Consider the following 16,578-nt stretch of genomic DNA (forward strand, 5'->3'; position numbering starts at 1 on the left):
TTGAGTCAACTTTCAAATTTCAAAACTTGCATTGCTGTTGGTATTCCCTCTAAAATCATAAAATTCAAAATTTCAATTTCCCTCTCTTTTTCAAAATTCCAATTTTGCATTTTTCGACAATCTTGGTAGGGTTCAATTTTGAGATTGCAACTTTAATTTGGCCTATCTACAGATCGTAAAAACACTCAATTTTTTCAGGTTAGCTGTAAAATCATCATAACTTTCATCCCTGCAAATTTCGAAAAAAGTTGCGAGGACCGTGTGCACCCCGAGCGCCACGGTCCCGGACATTTTTTCCGAAATTTTGGGAGATTGTCCTGATTGTATTTAACAGCTTAAGTCTAGAAGATTGGCTGGTTTTACTGAAATTTGCTACCTCTAAAATTCAAAATCTTCTCTCTCTTTAGTGCATGAGTTTTACAACAATAAGCCCTACTTACACTATTCCCGTTAGACGAAGCCTTAGAATTAAGTCCTGCCAAGGTTTAATTACTGAGGAGATGGAACCTAATTTGAATGGTCTTTTTAACGAGGACATGGGTAATTCCTCTAATCCTCTTAATGATGAAGAAGCTCTCCATGAGGTTTCTGTAGAACAACTTTCAAAATTGGATAACCAATTTGATGATTTTCGGCAATGGATGTCTCAAGAATACCCCGATAGTCAGGCTCTTCCTTTAATTGAGGATCTAAAACGTATGGTTCAAAGTGATAAGAATGGAATTGATATTTTGTGTGGTACTGCACACATTGTGGATTCGAATGTGATGCCTATGAAAAGTTGTGCTGAAACCTTAAGTTATACACAACCTCCTACTCAAGTTAATCATTCTATTCCTTTGACAACTCCTATTGCTAGTATACCTACTTTTACATCAAACATAATGACTACTTCAATACAAGACATTCCTCCTATGATCACCAGTCATGGGGGCAATCCCTCTTCTTCAATCAACCCTCTTCCTTCATTCAATCCGACTTCTTCATTCATTCCTTCAATGAGTGTCCCTATTATATCTCCACAAATAAACATGACACAAGGGGGCAATTCATTTAACCCTTCCATTCCTCCTTGTAGTGTTCCTCCTTTCCAATCATCTCCTATGACTAACTATCATAGTGTCCCACCACCTTACTCTCTACCTTCTTTCAATAACATAACACCTCCATCACAATCTAACACGTCTAATATGAACTCTTCGACTGAAGCGACCATTAACAATCTTGCACAAACTGTCTCTTCTTTAAAGCAACAAATTGCCTCTATGAATCAATCTAAGTTTAGTGTGCCCACATTTGATGTTGCGAGCCCACTTTCTCTTGACATTGTTCGAGCTATCCCCCCTAAACATGTTGAAATTCCACATTTGGAGCTTTATAATGGTAAGGGTGATCCTCTAACACATGTTAAGACCTTTCAAACAATATGTACTGATTTTTCTTATGACCAAAGGTTGCTTGCAAAACTGTTTACTAGAACATTAAGAGAGAAAGCCCTACAATGGTATTGCTCGTTGCCTTCCTATTCTATTACTTCTTTCGAACAACTTGCAAATGCTTTCATTCAACAATTTCAAAACAATATAAGTCCTAAAGTTACTTTGATTGATTTAATGCATTGTAAACAAGGTGTTAAAGAAAAAGTGAGTGATTTCATTGGTAGATATAAGCATTTGTATGCTCAAATTTCTTTTCCAGTGCCTGACAATGATATTCAAAGAATCTTTATTTCTAATTTACAAAAAGATATTCGAGACAAACTTCTATTTTCTGAGTTTACTTCTTTCCAACAGTTGTGTGCAACTCTTCACAATTATCAACTGACTGTGAGTCAAATGGAACAATCACATCCTATGGTTATACACAACCTCCTACTCAAGACAATCATTCTATTCCTTTGACGACTCCTATTGCTAGTATACCTACTTTTACATCAAACATAATGACTACTTCAATACAAGACATTCCTCCTATGATCACTAATCATGGGGTCAATCCCTCTTCTTCAATCAACCCTCTTCCTTCATTCAATCCAACTGCTTCATTCATTCCTTCAATGAGTGTTCCTATTATATCTCCACAAATGAACATGACACAAGGGGGCAATTCATTCAACCATTCCATTCCTCCTTGTAGTGTTCCTCCTGTCCAATCATCTCCTATGACTAACTATCATAGTGTCCCACCACCTTACTCTCTACCTTCTTTCAATAACATAACACCTCCATCACAATCTAACATGTCTAATATGAACTCTTCGACTGAAGCGACCATTAACAATCTTGCACAAACTGTCTCTTCTTTACAGCAACAAATTGCCTCTATGAATCAATCTAAGTTTAGTGTGCCCACATTTGATATTGTGAGCCCACTTTCTCTTGATATTGTTCGAGCTATTCCCCCTAAACATGTTGAAATTCCGCATTTGGAGCTTTATAATGGTAAGGGTGATCCTCTAACACATGTTAAGACCTTTCAAACAATATGTACTGATTTTGCTTATGACCAAAGGTTGCTTGCAAAACTGTTTACTAGAACATTAAGAGACAAAGCCCTACAATGGTATTGCTCGTTTCCTTCCTATTCTATTACTTCTTTCGAACAACTTGCAAATGCTTTCATTCAACAATTTCAAGACAATATAAGTCCTAAAGTTACTTTGATTGATTTAATGCATTGTAAACAAGGTGTTACAGAAAAAGTGAGTGATTTCATTGGTAGATATAAGCATTTGTATGCTCAAATTTCTTTTCCAGTGCCTGACAATGATATTCAAAGAATCTTTATTTCTAATTTACAAAAAGATATTCGAGACAAACTTCTATTTTCTGAGTTTACTTCTTTCCAACAGTTGTGTGCAACTCTTCACAATTATCAACTGACTGTGAGTCAAATGGAACAATCACATCCTATGGCTCCGAGTGATAAGGGTGATAGCAGTCAACAACCATTTGGAAAGTTTAAACCAAACAGAGAGTCCATCAAATTCAATGAAAACATCATCAACAACAATGTGAATGTAGCATCAGGTGTGTCTCCTATTTTTAAGCTTTTCAAGAGAGAAAGAAAGTTTACTCCTTTGAATGAATCATTGCATAGTATTATGAATAAGTTATTGGAACAAAATGTGCTTACTCTTCCTCCTATAAGGCAAATTGATCCTGCAAAGATTACTTCACCTTATTTTGATAACAAATCTTTTTGTCAATTTCATCGTCAACCTGGGCATGATACTGAAAAATGTTTTGCTTTAAAGGGGAAAATTCAAGATTTGATTGATAATAATACTATCTCTGTTTCTGGAGTGAATGATAAAGGCAACAAATCTGTAGCTCCTCCTAACCAAAATCTTCAGATTTTCACTGATCCATTGCCTTCTCATACCTCTAATGTGATTGATACTATTGATTCCTCTGTCTCACCTGATGATCTTGTGTCTATGACTCCGAATGTGATTAACTTTGTAGAGCAGCAAGAAAACCCTAAAGAACCTTCCATCACATTTGATTCTAGTGAAACTATCAGGGCACCTGATGGTCCTTTATATATAGTTGCAAAAGTCAAGAACACACCTTGTCGTGGAGTGCTTATTGATCCTTCTTGTATGGTTAATGTCATTACTGAAGAATTCCTTTTTACTTTGAAATTAAATCAAGTGATCTATGACAAAACAGATGTGGTTGTGAAACTATTTGATGCATTTTCTTCTCCTGCAATTGGTTCTATTACATTACCTATTGAGGTCCATAACAAATCCCTTGATGTGGACTTTGCTATTATTCCATCGTCCGAACAATTTCGTGTGAAGCTAGGCTATCCTTGGATATCTTCCATGAAAGCTATTGCTTGTCCTATTCACAAGTGTTTGAAATTTCCCCATAATGGTGAAGTTGTTACTGTCAATCATAGTCTCTTTAAACCAGCTGAAAGAACTTCTAGTGTTCCTATTGATTATTTTTGGTCTAAACAATTCCAATCTCTTCCTCTGTGAAGTGATCATCTTTTCAAATCTTATCAAAAGTGGAAAACATATATGATCCTATCTCTAAGTGAACCTAGAACACCCAAACTTGATATTCCTATCATTCTTGAGAAGGAAGTTCTTCCTTTGAAAGATAAAACTAATGTCTTTCCTCAAGAAGATTCCCAACCCATCCCCATGGATGTGACTATGTCTATGCCTAATAAACCTCCTAAGAGTAGACCTATACCTCCTCGTCATGATGGACTTGGTCTCCTTCCTAAACCAAATATTCCTCCCTTATATGGAGCAGTTCCTCCTCCTTCTTTTTATAGAGAGAAGAGACCTTCTTCTTCTCCTATTATCCAACCTAAGAGACCACAACCTAAACACCCAAGTGATAAGGATGAGAACATTCCTCTTCCTCAATCTCCTAAACTTCCTACTAAGACTAGACGAAATCGTTTTGCACGTGAACGCCAATGAAAGCATCATCTTAGAGCTCAAGCAGCTGCTTCTCAAACTTCGCAATCTCCAAAAACACCTTCAACAAGCATTATTCCATTTTCTCCTCAGCCGACGATTGAGCCGAAATCTCCTAAACATAAGATGCATGATGGTCTTGATCCTGTGCAAGTTAAAGATCCTATTTTTATAAATCTTGATGATGATATAGATGAAAATGTTATTCATGATGCAAATGTTACTCCTGTTCATTCTGATAGTGAATATGAACTTGTTGATATTGATAACCATTTATCTAATGAATTTTCTAAAACACTTATCCTAGCTCCTAGACAAGAACACCGTGGCTTGGGATATGAACATAGCCCTTGTTTGGATCTTGTGATAGCTCCATCTACTGTGTTGGATGTTCCTCCTCTAGCGTGTTCCCTACCTTCCCGAAACATTGATCAGCAAGATCGGGGGGTAGATGACATGCTAGACTAGTTTCATTAGCATAGTAGATTCTCTCCCCCTCTCTTTTGTTACTTCCTCTATGTGTTATTCTCATTCTTCTATTTGTTGTCCTTAGTGTTGTCTACTTGAGGACGATGCAAAGCATTGAGATCTCTCGATCTCTCTCATGTTGACTCAAAAGACACATGTGTTCCCTTCTTCTAGGTGACCTTCCTTGATTGGGGAATGAAGAACAATTATGCATACATACATATGATATACATGAATTATCATACAGCATACTGACCCCAAGGAAAGCGAAGTCACCTTGTGCTTTGTGTTTTGAGTCTATTATCCTTGGGCTTATCTCACACTTGGGGGCTAAATCCTTGCGATAACGTGCTCCTTTCTCATTTCTTATATGTATCACTACCTTAAAGCAATCACCCCCGGTGAGGCATGTGCGATCACTTTAACGTAGGGGAGCATACATCCCGTTCATATCTTTTCAAGATACTTGAAAATTTCTTGGCAAGTTTAACCTTGCCTTGAAAATTTTTGATATCTTTCTTGTATGACTCATAGTGAGGGAACCTTACTACTGACAGTCATGGTTCTCCCTCGTGATCTTCCCTTTTACTTTGTCAATCGAAGTCGTAAGATCCTTAGTCCACTGGGGGCTTGGTGTATCTTGCCTCCTTGACGTGGTGAAAGTCTTTCAATGTTGTTTCCTTGTACTTTACCGGAAGTATGAGCATACGCTTATACTCCCGCTAAAGTGGGGGCTAAATGTAGCGTCCTAAAATTGCGACACTTGCAATTTCGACTGCATTTCGGTCTTCACGATGGAAACGCAACACGCAACCTGAATGGAGACCCCGAAACCTGATTATGACACCAAAAACTGCATTTTCTTGCACCCTGGCCTGAACCTCCTTTGCACCCTGCTGTCCCGGGAGGTGGGACCAGAGCGCCCAGCGCCCTGGTCCCTGGGTCCTATTTTGGGCCCGGTCTCTTTTGGACTTTGGGTCTTTATGTTTGCAAATTGGAAAATTATCTTTCCTGGTCGGCCTAAGGTCGGGAAAATCAGTCTATCAGCCCTAATTGACAAGTATATAAACTACATTTTCCTCTTTCATTCGATATGAGGGAAAAAGCGTGGAAACTATACTCAAGCATTCAAGCATTCAAGCATTCTTTCAAGCAATTGATCATTCTAAGTCTCCATTCAAGGCTAAGTGTTGCATTCAAGACAAGGATTCAAACATTGAAGAGGAGATCACATACTACATGCTACATACAACATACAACATACAACAAACAACAACATCTATACCTTCGCACATAAGGATACAAACATCCTTACAACAAGGTATTAGTACTTGTTTTACATTACATTTACAGCATTTCTCATTACTTGGTTAATTCCAAAACTGGGGTTTGACCTAAAGGCAAACCCCTAATCCCTAACCCCCCAATAGTCTTTGCTTTTCTGTGTGTAGGTTGCAGGTACGCGGCTGAAATTGAAGATCTGGAATCCTTGTGCAGAGATGAACAAATCCCCCTTCATTTCGCGGATTTTTCGGAGGACCGTGGCGCTCGGGCGCCATCGTCCTGACAACTTTTGCTCAAATTTGCAGGACAGCGCCGTATCAACATTTTACTACTAATTCCAGGTCCGCAGCTTCATCCTATATCCCTATCTCAGTCTATAAGTGAATCTTTATCACTTTCTATGCATGCTTAGCTTAATTCTTCTATGCACATTCTTTACAAAAGAGGGTAGCCTTGCTTTCTTAACCCTTGAAACACATTTAGCATCCAATCTTGCATTGTGTGGATTTGGATCTTGTGGGTTTCAACCCCTCTTTTGAATGTAAAGTCTCTCCCCTAAGTGAAAACCATCAACCCTAGTGAATCTCCCTTCTCTCTCCTTGGAGTTGGAAGAGGGGAGAGCAACTAGGGTTCGATCGTGATTTTCCGCTTTACAGGTTTTATCATTGATGTCAACACCTACTGAAAACTAGCACTTTGAGATCTAGGAACATTCACCGGCAAGCAAGTAACTATTGCACAGTTACTGATATATGGTTCACTGTTAGGATATAATATTCACCGGTATCTGGAATAATATGGAAGACACTTGGTAATGTCGAAGACATCATGTGGACACTTTGTTTTGAAGAATTAATCTTTGGTATATTCATATTTGCATATTTGCTTTTACCGACAAATAAGCCCAGGTTATCTAGGGTTACACCAGCAGGTTTATCTTTTCCAGATCAGCATGGCACGCTATGGAGATGATTTATTATTGATGTAAATTCATCAAGCTGACATGTTTAATCGGTTATTGCATCGGATATTATATTGTATGTAAAATGATTTTATTGTAATATCTTGTAGAGCCGACCTACTAAAATTGGTCTTAGGTTATGGTATAAATGTAAGATCTTATTTGTAAGATCAAATGTGGAATGCGAAAAAGAATTGAGTGAAAGTATATGTGAGATCAAGCAGAGGTATACACAAAGACATCATTTGAAGGTGAAGCTAGGATTTTGTATAAGCATATCAGCATTACACCTGTACTGAATCCAGCATATGAAGATTCTATTTTGTGCAGTACATTCTTATTGGATTTAACCATCCAACTGTAGTCAGTGTGGCTCCCATTTTTGTGATTGAGCAGTGAGCTCTAGGCTGTTGGTCTTTCTGCATGTGTAGACCCCATTTATGTACACTTACTATATGTAGTAGTATCATCTAACTGTGGGTAAGGTTTCCCACAGTGGTTTTTCCCCTTACAGGGTTTCCACGTACAAATATTGGTGTTATGTGTTGTGGATGACTTTATGTTTGTGTTTCATGCATTAATCTTTACCAGTATAGTAATTTACTGTTAACACTGTCTACCGACATAATTAACTAGTTTACCGGTATTAAGCATTAAGTTGGTTGATTGGTTTTTGGATTGAATTTATTAGACAACTGATTCACCCCCCCCCCCTCTCAGTTGTCTCCAGGACCTAACAATTGGTATCAGAGCTTAGTCCTCTTTTGTAGAAGTTTAACAACTTGAGGAGATCCAATGTCTACTAATTACTTCAGGAAGGACAGTCCTAAACTTGATGGAACCAACTATGGGATATGGAAGATCAGAATGGAGACACATCTGAATTGCATTGGCAAAGACATCTGGGAAGTTACAAAGAATGGTTATACTGCTATTGTAGCTGGTCAAACTACTCCAACTACCTTAGCTAAAGATGAAGAGAATGATTGCAAAGAAAAAGAAGCACTTTTGAGCGCATTATTAGATCAACAAATCATGAGATTATCAGATAGGTCTACTACTAAAGCTATTTGGGATCATTTGGAAACACTAAATGAAGGAGATTCCACAGTTAAGATTGCAAAACTTGAAAGCTTCCGAGTCAGGTATGAACATCTGAAAATGGAAGAAGATGAAAGGATTTCTGCTTTTATGGAAAGAGTAAATGAAATTGTTTTGGGTATTAAATGTTGTGGAGGAACTCTGAGTGAGGATGAAATTGTTTCAAAAATCTTAAGAGGATTACCACCTGCATATAAAATGAAGGTTATTGCTATAAATGAGTTGAGAACAATGCCTAATACATCAGTAACTAGGGATACATTGATTGGAAAACTTTCAGCCTTTGAAATTGAGGAATTTGGTCCTGTTGCTACTATAAAAACTAATTTAGCCTTTAAAGCATGAACATCATCTGCTCCATCATTTGACAAATCAGACTAGAGAGCCTTTTATGCAAGAGAACTTGAAGAATCTAGAAAGGAGAATGAAGAGCTTGAAGAACTTGAAGCACTATTTGCAAGGAAAATGCCAAAAGGCCCAATTGGAAGTAAGTATGAAGGTAAAGCACCCTTTAAATGTTTTAACTGCAATAAGATTGGTCATATGGCTTCAAGATGCCCTGATAGACATGCTAGACTAAGAGAAGAAGCTAGAAGAACATGCAAGCCTAATCCTGAATATCAGAGATACAAATTTAAGAAGAACAAAGACAAATCTTGTTACATTGCTGATGAAGGTGTGACTGATGATTCTGATGAGGATCCAGTAGACAATGGATGGGTTTTTGTTGCTATAATAGAGGATCAACTAGCACCTACTGCTCAACCGGTAGAACAAGCCCTAGCAGCCAAAGTTGAAACAAAGGATGAATGGATCATTGACTCAGCATGCTCACATCACATGACTAGAGACAAAGGTAAATTCTTGAACTTTCAAGAATACAATGGAGGTTTAGTAAGATTTGGAGATGACAAAACCTATTCAATCAAAGGTAAGGGTTCAATATCTCTTGATGGTAAGCATAACATTGACAATGTCTACTATGTTGAAGGATTAAAGCATAATCTTTTAAGTGTTGGTCAATTAGTTGAGAAAGGATTTCAGTTACAATTTAAAAATGGAAAATGCAAAATCATGAATAGAACTGGTTTGGAAATTGCAACTGGTAATCATACTAGAGGTAATATCTTTCATTTGAATAACAGTGAAAAGGCATGCTTAATTGCACATATAGATGAAAGTTGGTTATGGAATAAGAGACTGTGTCATGTAAACTTTGATTGCATGGTAAAAATCAGTACTTCTAAGGCAGTTAGAGATCTACCTAAAATTGTGAAACCTCAGAATACAATTTGTAAGGAATGTCAATTTGGAAAACAAGTTAGAGCTAGTTTCAAAAGTTGTAATGCCCCTACCCTAGTCGGCCTTGTAAAACCAGTTTGACCTTGGATGACTTCCTATGTGGCATTTTTGAGTGGTTGGTTAACCGTGATGCAAGGTTGAAGATTTGATAAAATAAATAATTGTGCATACCTATTATTGTGCTTTTGCATCGATTTTTGTGTAAATGTAGTTGTTTCCTAATTCTGGTTATAAATCTTGAGCTAACACCTTCATTGAATATGTATATGTATATGTATGCTTACATGATTCATGGGTGCAGGAGATTGCAGGTACAACACCGCCTAGGGCGAGGTTCATCTCCTTCGGATTCGCAAGGTTGAGTATACCTCCTCCATCCTTAGAATTCAGATTTGGGGGTCATAAAATTCTCTTCTTGCCTTAGCCATGGTCAGGTGAGCATTATGTGTGGTTCGTGGGGCTTTCTTTTCATTGGGTTACGTGTCATGTGATTTGGTGGACTTCCTCAGTTTGCGTGCCATGCGTGAGGTAAGTGGAGTTTGTTATCTTAAGTATTTAATTCAATTTAATGAGTGGATGTACGCATTAGTAATTTAGAAATTTAAAATAGGTAGTTTCTTTTATATGATTAATCGTTAATTTAAACAGATCGCTCTAATTAGAATTGTAGCAAGCTTAAAGTATTTAACTTGGATTAATGTGCTCATTTACGCACTTGTAGTTGAGAAAATTAGAATAAATAGGTTTCTTTCAAGAGATTAGTCATTTATTAAAAAGGTCACTTTATTATGTTGTAGCGAGTCAATTTAATAGTTAATTTTAAAAATAACGAATTCAATGAGTTATGCATTTTAGAAAGGAAAGATTTAAAGTCATTGGGAAATAGAAATACATTAATCATTTTCGCATTTTGGAAGAGAAAGGGTAAATTTTATTATTTAAAAGAAATTATTATTTTTTACTTGTAAAGTTGATATAGTCTAAAAGATTGATTTTTAGAAATTTAAATTAATCTAAACGCTTTACCTTGGTCAATAGTTTCGAAATATAATGTAGGCCTAAATTAATATTGAGAAATTAAAATTTAAAACTAAATAAGAGATAGAAGCATTTTAATTTTGATTAGAAAAGTGAGTTAGATTTATTGAGTAGTGGAAAAGAATGAGTTCCATTTTCATTTTCTTTTATTTTAAAAGTAAATGCTTAAATTGGAAATTGGAAATTAGGTCAAAAAGAGGGGTTTCTCATTTAACCTAGTTTTTGGAAATATTTTGGGGGTTCTTCTTTTTGGGATTTTTTTTTGGAGAAGAAAGAAAAATGGTTTTGGGAAGGGAGATTGGGGATGGGGAGAAAATGGAGTTTTGCTTTGAGTTGCAGGTGGAGCTCTCCTTCAAAGTCTTGCCCGGAATGCGATACAAGGTAGGATTCTAGCTTACCCTTTTAGTTATTTATTGAATCAAAAAAAAAATTGGTGATTGAATGTTCTCCATGAAATGCTAGAAAAAGAAATGATAATACCCATGAATGTTTTTAAGATTTAGTTTCAGTTTCTTTTTGAAAGCTTGGTTGTTCTTGGATTCAAGGTTTGTTATGGTTTCTTGAACATTTTGAAGAGAGAAAACTAAAGGAAAAAAAAAAGAGAAACTGTTAAAAATCCCTCTTGTTTTGACTAAAAATTAAAAAAAAAATGTATATCAAAACTATTGTTTTCATTGCTACTTTGGCCATGTTTATTTTTCTTTTAAAAAAAAAAATTTATTATCAAATGGGGCATTAGGGTTTGGCAGGCGGAGGAGCTGAGGCTCAACTTTCGCCCCCATTCCCCCCCCCCTCTTCCCTTTCCCCGCAGCTCGCAGTTCTTCCTGCGACCACATTTGTGGTCCATAGGGACCTGCGTCCACAATGTGGGCCGCAGGGACCTGCGTCCACAACGTGGGCCGTAGGGGATCCACGTCCACACTGTGGGCCGCAGGGAGACCTGCGACCATAGTCCGGCTCGCAGGACCTGTGTCCACACTGTGTGGGCCGCAGGGAACCTGCAACCACAGTGTGGTTTCGTAGGACCTACGTCCACACTGTGGGCCGCAGGGACCTGCGTGTTGGTCCCTCCCACTCCCGTGATGGGAGGTGGGACCTATAGGCTAGGGTTCCCAAATAAAATAAAATTTGTTTTATGTTTTTTTTATATTTTTTTTAAAAGAAAAAAATATACAATATTAACATTTATAAAATGAAAGAAAAATGCCATGGGGCTATGAGTAACAGAAGTTTGTAATATATTTGTAGAAAAATCTATTTTATTTGAAATTAGATTTTAATTGCTAAATATTATATATATATATATATATATATATATATATTAAATAACGAAGTTTGCATATATTTAAATTTGTGGCTTAATTAAAAATTCATTAAACATGGATTATTAAATTTATATTAGTTAACATTTAGTTTTGGAACCAATTCTAATAGGGGAGTAATCCTTGGAAAAGAGATTAAATAATGTCTTTATTTGATGTTCTTTGAAATAAAATACTTTGGTTAACATTTGGTAATACATTTTAATAAGAAGTTTATTTGGAATATGTATTGTCTTTCGTTGGAATGATAAAGAACAACTAGGAGCTTTTAGGAATGAAATACTAAAGTATAGGAGTGTGTGGAATATGAATCTAAATTTATCTTCGTATATTTTGTTATTACTTCAACGATATGCTAGTAGAATGAATGGAAGTTTGATAATATATCGATTTAAAAAAAAAAATTGTTGTAAGTTTAAGTTTCGTATTTGCCTTGTTTAAAATGGTGGCAAACCTTTATGTATTTTGTTTGGACCCTGTTGTTGTTGAAATTGGGCATCTGTTTAAGTCTTAGGTCTCTAAATAGAGTACTGTTGGGCAATGGACCTTGCACTATCTTTTAGCATGCTTAGTTGGATCCACCTCTATGTGGAAATCATTTAGGATTTATGGACCCAAATAGGTCATTTGTATACTGGTTGTGTTCGCCCATGTGGCAAAGATGTAAAAGACATGTAATTATGTATTCCTAACTATATTGAATGTCAGAGGGGTCCTGCAGTTGAGCAGATCCGGAGATGTAGCCCTTTAGGGGTGAACTCCGAGATCATATCTGTGTTATGTGATGCCTTGTTTCTGTATTTCATATTATAAGTTATCATGTATGGTTGCTTTTCATAAGTGTATGATGGGAATTTAATGAAGCTAAATCAAAGTGCATAAAATTAGACATCTTGATAAATGTAGTAATCAGGTTCATAAAACATTGTAAGTTATGATTATGGAAAGGTATTTGGTTTATGTTAATTAAAAGAAGGAATAGTGGAAAGAATATCGCTAGGTTACCATTATTGTTTTAGCTTGATATAAGTTGGTAAATTGAACGAATGTGAATGGGGAACAAAGTTAGAATTAATGTCGTAATTTCTAGATTGAAATTTAAAGGATGAACCTCATATAGGTATTTACCTTTTTATCTTAGTTAATGAGCATCATCATGTTAGTTATATTGCACTATATTAGATGAATTTATTTAGTTATTTATGTTTTAATCTTAACAAATAATCTTTACCAGATTAATTTGATAATTGGGTGAACTCAACTATTTATCCATAATTATAACCCTAATAAAAGAATCTCTTTATGATTGCTAAAATTGAACTGAAAAGGGAAGTATTCGTATAGTTGTTTATATCTTAATCCTAGTAAATGTATCTTTTCATATTAACTTCATTTAACTAAAAAGAGTGACATGCAATAAGATAATTATATTTTAATCATAATGGAAGAACGTCACTATGAACTTATATTTTAATCCTGTAATGATGAATTTCATCTTGCTAACTATATTTTAATTTAAAGGATGAACTCATGTGTCCTAATACATATCCACCTTAATGAATTGAGTCCATCTAATAGCACTATTAAAGCTTCAATGAATGAAATCTATGGCTTCTTGCATCTTATCCTCCATAAAAGAACTACGACTCATTAGTTGGTTATGCTTGAATTCAAATGAAGGAACCTCACTCTATTAATGGTAGTTTAATCCTTAATGAATGAATCACATCTTATTAACCATACTTTTAATTATAAAGGATGATAACAATTGTGGGTGGTTACCTTAAACCCAAATGAATGAACTACGTGATATTAGTCGTATTGAACCTTATGGGTGGCCTCTTAGTTTAATTATGTTTTAAAGTGCATTGAGTAAATAACCTCACGATGGCCTCCTAACCACCCAAAGTAAATGAGCGCTTCCTAAAATTATATGATGTCAATTTATCAAACATAATATATATCGATGTCTTAAGTATTAACATGTAATTAAGATATCCAGCTTAATTGGATCGATTGTCGTGAGTTGAGTTAGGTGTAAGGATATGTAATCACATTGGGAAACTCCTTAGGTTCGTTTAGTCTTCCGCTGTGTTATCTAAGTTTCAGATAACTCCAAATCATCTTAATGTTGTAACTTATTATTAACACTCGTTATTATTAATATTATAAAAAAAAAAAATTTACACTCTATTTGAGTGTTTTTTACTTAAACCCTTTGGGGTTTCCTGGCAGGGCATTACAAAAGTATTCCAGAAAAATCCAATAATGCTCTTCATTTAATTCACATTGATTTATGTGGTCCAGCTAGAACTAAAAGCTTACAAGGTGATAGATATTTCATGCTAATTATTGATGATTATTCTAGAATGTGTTGGGTTACTTTTCTCAGAGAAAAATCAAAAGCACTTGGGAAGTTCAAACTGTTCAAAGCAATGGTTGAAAATGAAACCGGTAAGAAAATCAAATGTTTAAGATCAGATCAAGGAGGAGTATTCACATCTAAGGACTTTAATACATTCTGTGAAGTGAATGGAATCAGAAGACAGTTATCAGCACCTCAGACACCATAGCAGAATGGAGTTGTTGAAAGGAAAAACATAACTATCTTGGATGCAACAAGAAGTATGTTATCAGAAGAAAATCTACCACATGAGTATTGGAGAGAGGCAGTTAGCACTGCTGTCTATACATTCAACAAAGTTCACATCAAAGGTGAAACCAGTAAGACCCCTCCTGAACTATGGTTTGGTAATACTCCTACTCCTAAGTATTTCAGATTTCTTGGAAGTAAATGTTATATCAGAAGAGATGAGTATATTGGCAAATTTGATCCTAGAAGTGATGAAGGAATATTTCTTGGTTATTCATCTAAAAGCAAGGCATATAGATGTTTCAATAAGAGATTGCAGAAAATTGTTGAGAGTACAAATGTAAAGATTGATGAACAATTCAGAGGAACTTCAAGGTATATAGACTCTGAACCGGCAATAGAAAGTGTGACAAATGAACCTATACTGAATCCACTGGTATAGAATGAAGATCCAGTTACTCCAGTATCATTAGAGGATTCCACAGTAATTGAAGAATAACAACAAACTAAGACACCCCGGTACATAAGATTGAATCATTCTAAAGATCAGATAATTGGAAACAAATTTAAAGGAGTTATGACAAGAGGAAGAATGGCAAATGAAGAGGTATGTCTTAAAGCTATGGAAGAAGAATTAGGACAAATTGAGAAAAATAATACTTGGATATTAGTTCCCCGGCCTAAAGATAAAAATGTAATTGGAACCAAATGGGTATTTAGAAACAAACTTAATGAAGATGGTAAGGTTGTCAGAAATAAAGCGAGACTAGTGTGTAAGCGATATTCTTAGAAAGAAGGAGTTGATTACAATGAAACCTTTGCACTAGTAGCCAGAATTGAGGCAGTTAGATTATTCTTGGCTTTTACAGCTCACAAGGACTACAAAGTTTATCAAATGGATATTAAATGTGCATTTTTGAATGGAGATCTTGAAGAGGAAGTATGTATTGAACAGCCTAATGGATTTTCTTTAACAAATGACAATAATATGGTTTGCAGGTTAAGAAAAGCTTTGTATGGATTGAAACAAGCCCCGACAGCTTGGTATGCAAGGTTGGATAAGTATCTTTTAAAGATTGGTTTTACTAAAGTAAATGCAGATAGCAATTTATATTACAAAATAACTAATGATGACATCTTGATTATTGAAGTATTTTTTGATGATTTAATCTTTGGAGGAGAAGATGGATCATGTAAGGAATTTTCCATTAAAATGCAGCAAGAATTTGAAATGTCTATGATTAGAGAAATAAAATTCTTTTTAGGATTGCAGATTTCACAGACTGATAAAGGTATATTTTTGAGTCAATCCAAGTACTTGAGAGAATTACTAAAGAAATTTGGGATGGAGAACTCTAAACCGGTAAGCACACCTATGACTACAAATGACAAATTATCTCAAAGGGATGAATCTACACCTGTTAATCCAACTAGATACAAATCTATGATAGGAGGTTTACTGTATTTGACACAAACCAAGCCTAATATTATGAATGCAGTATGTATTGTTTCTAGATTTCAAAGTAATCCTAGGGAAAATCATGAATCAACAGTAAAAAGGATTTTCCAGTACCTTCAAGGCACAACAAATCTTGGATTATGGTATCCTAGAGATGAAAATTTTGATCTATGTGCATACACAAATGCAAATTGGGTAGGAGATGTGGATGATAGAAAGAGCACCACTGGAGGAGCATTCTTTCTTGGAAAAAGATTAGTTTCTTGGTTGAGTAAGAAACAAACTTGTAAATCTTTATCAACAGCAGAATCAGAATATGTTGCAGCAACAACTAACTATAAACAAGTATTATGGCTTAAGCAAATGTTGAAAGACATAAAGGTAAAATGCAAGGAACCCATTACTATATATTGTGATAACACTGCAGCAATTGATATATCTAAGAATCTGGTATTACATTCCAAAACTAAACATGTTTCTATCAAACTGAATTTTCTAAGGGAAAAAGTTGAAGAAAAGGAGATAAAACTGGTTTATGTGAATACTAAAGAACAACTTGCAGATATTTTAACAAAACCTTTGCCTAAGGAGACTTTTGAATATCTC

The sequence above is a fragment of the Cryptomeria japonica genome, chromosome 11 (genome assembly GCF_030272615.1).
Source record: "Cryptomeria japonica chromosome 11, Sugi_1.0, whole genome shotgun sequence".
Taxonomy (NCBI): domain Eukaryota; kingdom Viridiplantae; phylum Streptophyta; class Pinopsida; order Cupressales; family Cupressaceae; genus Cryptomeria; species Cryptomeria japonica.